This window comes from Hevea brasiliensis, chromosome 5 (assembly GCF_030052815.1).
Source record: "Hevea brasiliensis isolate MT/VB/25A 57/8 chromosome 5, ASM3005281v1, whole genome shotgun sequence".
NCBI lineage: Eukaryota > Viridiplantae > Streptophyta > Magnoliopsida > Malpighiales > Euphorbiaceae > Hevea > Hevea brasiliensis.
In genome coordinates, this window is record NC_079497.1 from 57057843 (window position 1) to 57063055 (window position 5213).

Below are 5213 nucleotides of genomic sequence, written 5' to 3' on the forward strand. Positions count from 1 at the left end.
ATTGGCATCGAGCCAATATATTTGCCATTTAGATTTTTGATTATATAATTTAATTGTGTGTTTGATCATGAGATCAAGAGATTCATTGCTGGTTGGATCATGAGGTGTGGCGCACACATGGTGAAGCCACCATTGGTGGCGGCAACAATGGTTCCATGGGTGGTTCAAGGTTTGGCTTTTAATTCTGCAATTGTTGTATGATCTAAGGCCTATTCTTTGACTAATTAAAGTGTTTAATTAGTTGTTTTAATCACACAATTAAATTATGATTCAAATCAGAATTTTAAAAATTGTTTGAATGTGATTCAAATCTGAATTTTAAAAGTTGTTTGAATTTGATTCAAATCTGAATTTTTAAAGTTGTTTGAATCATATTTAAATCTGATTTTTTAAAATTGATTCAATAAAATTCAGATCTGATTTTTTAAAAAATATTTGAATGTGATTCAAATCTGATTTTTTAAAAAATATTTGAATGTGATTCAAATCTGAATTTTTGAAGTTGTTTGAATGTGATTCAAATCTGAATTTTTAAATTTGTTTGAATGAGATTCAAATCTGAATTTTTAAATTTATTTGAATCATATTCAAATCTGGATTTTTAAATTGAATATGAGATATTCAATTTAATATAAGTATGTATGTTTTATTTAATTGTTAAATAGTGATATGCATGATGGATGATCATGGACTATAAAAGACCAATGTGATTGGATTTATTTCTTTTATGTTTCTTTGGGATTGTAAATTAATTAATTAATTTATTTTAATTTATTTTGGGCATGTATTATTAAGTTTGTAATATTTTTGGGTTGTAATTTCATTTATTTAAGTTCTTGTAAATTCGCCTTGGTATGCCAAGGATTACTATGTAATATTGGATTGCAAGAAGTTCAAGGAGGTCAAGAGCATTGGTGGGACCAAAGGGGAGGAATTCAATATCAAGTGTTGATTATGTACTCCTTCAGCAACTCTTGTAAAATGAATGAATGAAATGCACCTAGGAATGCCCTGATTCAATTCTTGGTGGCTCAGAATTGAATCCCTTAGAAAGTCCATGATCATACCATATTTACTGCTTATCCATGAATGCATGAGATGTATGGGAATGTATGCAATTATATGATATATGCATGCTAAATGGATAATGTGCAAAGTGAGACCTTAATAGTAATTAGAATGGCTATAAAATCTTTCAAACAAATGATTAAGTTGGAAATGCTATAATTAAAGTAATTATAACATAAGCCCTCCATTGGGGCAATTATTTTAAGAAATTTTAAATAGTTGCATGAGATGCAATTAATTTAAGAGATCTTCTTAAGAATAATTATTAAGCATGAGATGTTGTAAATATGTAAATGGTTTGGTGGCCAATATTGGATATACCTGAGGACATTAAAATTATTTGCATAATTACTGGCTCAATGGGATCAACTTAACTAATGCAAGATAAGTCAATATTGGATGTACCTGAGATTTTGAGCATTAGGGGCTAGCAAAAGGATTGAACCTCACATGAGATGTGATGGGCAAGGAGTTGCTCACTTATAGTTTATTGTAATTCCAATAATGGATGTACCTGAGGATGATCAATAGAATTATAAGAATTCAATCACCCACTAGAAATCCATCCAACTAGGATTTCCGTTTTCTACTTTGGAAGTGTAGGATTCGCTAAGTTAGTGGGAGGACCAATTTGATTAAAAGACCATAATCATTTTGGTTAATTACATGATACATTTACTAATTAATCTGGTTATTTTCTGCAATTAATTTTCCGATAATAATGAGCACAGAACAGCCACCACCATCCAATATCCTTGCAAGCATACTTGATCGCAATAGGTTGACAGGACCTAATCTGTCTGATTGGCTAAGAAATTTGAAACTTGTCCTGAACCTTGAACATATAGGATATGTTCTAGATTCAAATGTTCCTGGTCCCTTACCTCCAGAGGCCACACAAGAGGAACATGAAACTTTGGACAAGTGGAAGGAGCATGATATGAGAGCTAAGTGTTACATGTTTGCTTCCACGAGTAATGAGTTACAGAAGCAGCATGAAAACTTGCAGAGTGCAAGTGAGATCCTCCTTCACCTACAAGAGTTGTATGGTGAGCACAGTAGGAATGCTAGGTATGAGATATCTAGGCAGCTGTTCCGCATGAGGATGTCTGAGGGACAGAATGTTGGGGATCATGTCCACAAGATGATTCGGCTGATTGAGCAGTTGGAACATCTTAACTTCAACATGGATTTCCAACTACAAACGGATTTGATCCTTCAGTCCCTTCCTGAGTCTTTTGGGAATTTTGTGACAAATTTCCATATGACTAAACAGGAATGCACCTTAGCTGAATTACTCAACATGCTGGTTATTGCCCAAAAGAATATGCCAGGCAATAAAGGAAAAGAGGTAGCTTTGGTTGCATCTTCTTCTGCTGGAAAGTCCAACAAGAAGAAGGGCAATAAGAAAAAGAAACCTCAGATTCCTGGTCCTTCCAAGAAAATAGCTAAACAGAAAAGGAAGACTAAAGCTGATGGAGGCAAAGGAAAGTGTTTCCACTGCCAAAAGGAAAGTGTTTCCACTGCCAACAGGAAAGTGTTTCCATTGCCAATAGGAAAGTGTTTCCATTGGCCAGAGTATAGCAATCTAAATGAATGCAATGCCATGGTGAAAACCAACTCAAGTTCAAAATATATTTGGCACTTAAGGTTATGTCATGTTGCAGAAGATAGGATTGCAAAATTGGAGAAAATGGGGATTCTATCCTCATTGGGCTCTAAGCCTACTCCAACTTGTGAATCTTGCCTTCAAGGCAAAATGACTAGATCACCCTTTGTTGGACAAGGGCTAAGAGCTGAAAATATTTTGGAACTAATACATAGTGATGTATGTGGTCCGTTTAAAGAAATGGCTAGAGGGGGCTTTCATTATTTTATTACCTTTACTAATGATAAATCAAGGTTTGGGTATTTGTATTTGATAAAATACAAACATGAATCCTTTGAAAAGTTCAAAGAATTTAAATCTGAAGTAGAAAATCAAACATGAAAAAATATTAAAGCTCTTCGATCAGATCGTGGAGGTGAATATTTGAGTACTGAATTTGATGAATACTTGAGAGAGCATGGCATTGTTTCTCAGCTGACTCCTCCAGGAACGCCACAGCTGAATGGTGTATCTGAAAGGAGAAATCGTACCCTATTGGATATGGTACGTAGTATGATGAGCTATACTGATATGCCAATCTCCTTTTGGGGATTTGCATTAGAATCAGCTTTATATATTCTGAATAGGATTCCATCAAAATCAGTTTCTTCCACACCTTATGAGATATGGCATGGAAGAAAACCAAGTCTTAAGCATGTTAAGATTTGGGGTTGTCCAGCTTATATCAAAAAGCTGAACACTGATAAATTGGAGACCAGATCAGAGAAAGGTCGATTTATTGGATATCCAAAAGATAGTTTTGGATATTATTTTTATTTGCCTACTTCACAAAAGGTTGTGATAAGTAGAGATGCCACATTTCTTGAACAACAGTTTGTTCAAGAAGGAGGCAAAGGAAGGCAAATAGAGTTAGAATTGGAGAATTCTGACCAACCAATGCATCGATGGATATAGATCCATCTAGTCAACCTATACCCGTTGATGAAACATCTACAACTGTTCCTCGTAGAACAACCAGGGTATCTCACCCACCAGTGAGATATGGTTTTCTTCATGAAGAAGAACAAGAGTTGTCTACTCATGAAGAAGTAGATCATGGAGATGATCCACTTACCTATGAAGAAGCTATATCAGATATAGACTCTTCAAAATGGATTGATGCTATGAAATCCGAGATTGATTCCATGTATAAGAATCAAGTTTGGGATCTTGTTGACCCACCTGAAGGTATTGTACCTATAGGGAACAAATGGGTTTTCAAGAAGAAAATTGGTTCTGATGGAAAGGTAGAGACCTATAAGGCAAGGTTAGTAGCCAAAGGGTTTCGCCAAAGGCAAGGAATAGACTATGAGGAGACTTTCTCGCATGTTGCCATACTTAAATCAATTAGGATTTTATTAGCAATAGCTGCATACTATGATTATGAGATTTGGCAGATGGATGTCAAAACAGCTTTTCTCAATGGATACATTGAAGAAAACATTTTCATGGAACAACCTAGGGGATTTGAATCCCAAGATGGTTCCAAGGTATGCAAGCTAAAGCGATCCATTTATGGGTTGAAACAAGCTTCGAGGAGTTGGAACATATGTTTTGATGAAGCCATTAAATCCTTTGGTTTTATCAAAAATGAGGATGAGCCATGTGTATATAAGAAGGTTAGTGACAGTGCTATCACTTTCCTTGTCTTATATGTGGATGACATACTGTTGATGGGTAATGATACAGGTATGTTGACGACTATAAAGGTATGGTTGTCAAATACATTCTCCATGAAAGACTTAGGGGAGGCAACCTATATTCTTGGGATTCGCATCTATAAAGATAGAGCGAAAAGAATAATTGGTTTATCCCAAAGTCTATACTTGGAAAAGGTGTTAAAGAGGTTTAACATGCTTGATTCCAAGAGAGGATTGTTACCAGTGAGACATGGTATCCACCTTTCTAAAGAGATGTCTCCAAAGACACCTGAAGAAAGAGATAAGATGGCCAGATTCCATATGCTTGGCTATTGGAAGTTTAATGTATGCAATGTTGTGTACTAGGCGGATATCGCATATCTCGTTAGTTTGACTAGCGGTATCAATCCAATCCAGTTTGGAACATCGATAGTCACAAGAATATTCTTAAGTACTTGAGAAGAACTAAGGATTTATTCTTGATTTATGGAGGTGGAGACTTGCAATTGGATGGTTATATCGATTCGATTTCCAATCGATATTGATGATAGAAAGTCTACCTCTGGATATGTGTTCATTTGTAATGGAGGTGCGATCGGTTGGAAGAGTTCAACAGAGCACGATCGCAGATTCCACTACAGAGGTGAGTATATTCTCGCATCGATGTCGCAAAGGAAGTCGTTTGGATAAAGAAGTTCGTGATAGAACTTACAGTAGTTCCTTCCATTGAGTCGCAGTTCCACTACACCGTGACAATAATGGAGCGATCATCTGAGCTAAGGAACTAAGGTCTCACCCAAAATCCAAACACATAGAAAGGCACTACCACATTATCGGAGATATAGTTGGGCAAGGCG